At 31.0% G+C, this 2,235-nt stretch overlaps 1 long non-coding RNA gene across 1 annotated transcript; it reads left to right on the plus strand.

Annotated features, from left to right (window-relative positions):
* LOC132750159 (uncharacterized) lies at positions 1-832 on the plus strand. Its single transcript, XR_009628510.1, has 3 exons — positions 1-125; positions 302-352; positions 682-832. It is a non-coding gene; the product is annotated as an uncharacterized LOC132750159 (long non-coding RNA).
* Positions 833-2,235: the final 1,403 nt, after the last annotated feature.

Here is a 2,235-nt window from a genome sequence, read left to right on the forward strand (position 1 = left end):
AATCATGAGTGGTATAAATGTGTGATATTCCTTATCGCATAAATCGTGACCCATAATGCCAGACCGTTTGAAACGTTTGATATGAAACTAGTGATTCTTCTTCAAATAAGGAAAATAGGACAACAGTAAGTTGATTATTTTAGAATAATAACGGGAATGATCAATGCCATAATAGAGAATAAGAATTATTAAGAATAAAAAAACAATATTTTCTACAAGTTTCAAAAGTAGTTTAAGTTCTAGCAATCTGTCTTGAAAAGAACAATGACCATATTAAAATGAAATAAACATTTCATTTCAGCAAAGCGAATGTTTACACTAGTACTGTTGGTGTTGGTTCCACGTAGCATAAGTAATTGTTATTTTCAAAATAAGATATATACTTTTAAAGTTTTAATTATAGATATATAAAAAGTATTTTTGTAAACATAACAAGTTTACAAATGATAATTTTTTTTATTAAATTCATATCCTATAGCAGATGAAAACAAAGGTTTAGTTCAATATTTTTAATGTTTAATGTTTTTAATGTTTTGTTTTGAAGAACGCATAAGAACTGGCATACATGTAACCAAATATATCACATAATGTATCATAAAAATTAATATCAAAAATCACATGGTGTGCATTTTCATACTGAACATTTTATGTGCATTTTCATACTGAACATTTTTATGTCAGGCTCCTTGGAATGCTACTCTTGTTCAAATGTGACGAACATTGAAAGTTGCATTCATACCACATTGTGCAGTCATGGACAGGTAAATTATTGTTTTGTTCCCCCAACTTTGCCCAGAAGGGTACTAGATGAGATAGACAAAATGATCGTTTGCTTAAGAAATACATGGAAAATACAGAGTGTAATAATAAAATACATTGTTTTTATTTTATATATTTACAACTATTAACATGTGTCACGAAGTTACTTAAAATAGTATAAAAAATATTTATATTACTGATAAATACATTAAAACTGAGAACGGTATGTTTATACCCGTTTGATTAAATCGTGAAAACCGGGGATAGAATTCATTCAAATTAATTTATTGTAACTGTCCGTCTACACTCAAGATTTTTTAATTGGCATTTGATTGATAGCAAGTTCATGCTAAAATCGATTACGTGGTTAGAGTATATATATTCCACAATAAATGTATTTTACAAATGTCAAAATCAACGACTAGAATTGTTTACAGTGTGTAAAGAATTCGGGCATCTTTTTAAATATTTTTTTCTTGGTGTTGTTTTCTATTTATTTATTGGGTATGGTAGGATAACATTTTTATACACTGATATTACATACATTATTTTTAAACAATGTTTTAGCTGCTGAATGATCTTGTTTCTTACAAAAACATTATTCAAAAGGATGATATATTATTATAACAACCACTGAGGGTGAAAAGCAGAAATGTCTCCTACTTGTTGATCTCTGTCTCTATTTGTTCACATAAGGCTATAGAAAATATAATTCACGTTAGGTATAATAATAATACAGAATATTTAAAGTTTCCTTATTTACAAAAAGAACAACCTCTTATATGCAAGCTTTAGTTTGTTATTCATACGAAAGGGAGGTGGAAAACTGCAGAACTTGAAATCTTGAATTCATGAAGTCGAATGCGTGAACTTGAGTCTAAATCTTGAATTCATAAAATTGAAATCTTAATTCATGAAGTCAAATCGTGAATTTATGTATTCTGTATATTGAAACCGTGAATTCGTGAAGTTTAAATCGTAAATTTGTGAAGTTGAAATAGTGAATTCATGACGTCGAAATCATGAATTTGTGAATTTTTTTGTTGAACTCGTGAATTCGTTAAAGCCTCTATCACATCAGCCCTACGGCAGCCGTACGAACGAATTTTGACAAAACAAAAATCCCTGTATTTTGTGCATATTCGTACGAATTCTTTAAGATCGCAAGTTTGCCGCAACGTCGCAGACTGATTTCTCAACATGCACATTATTTCTGCAATTTTTTGACAAATTATGGACGTCTCAAGACTGACGTAAGCCAGTCGTACGGCAGACTCACGATTTCTAGAGGTTCTCATGGAAAAATGTTTTGCGTTTGTCTTGCGAGGACCGCGGGTTTCCGGCACGAGCATCTTGCGACAACCGCGGACCGTAATCAGATGATATCTCATGACAGATATATAAATCTGTCTAGATAGACTGCTAAATTGCCTGCGACCTTTCTACGGCACAGGTTTCTCTACAAATCGTACGAAC

This window comes from Ruditapes philippinarum, unplaced genomic scaffold (genome assembly GCF_026571515.1).
Source record: "Ruditapes philippinarum isolate M1 unplaced genomic scaffold, ASM2657151v2 ctg15501_1_1_1_1, whole genome shotgun sequence".
NCBI lineage: Eukaryota > Metazoa > Mollusca > Bivalvia > Venerida > Veneridae > Ruditapes > Ruditapes philippinarum.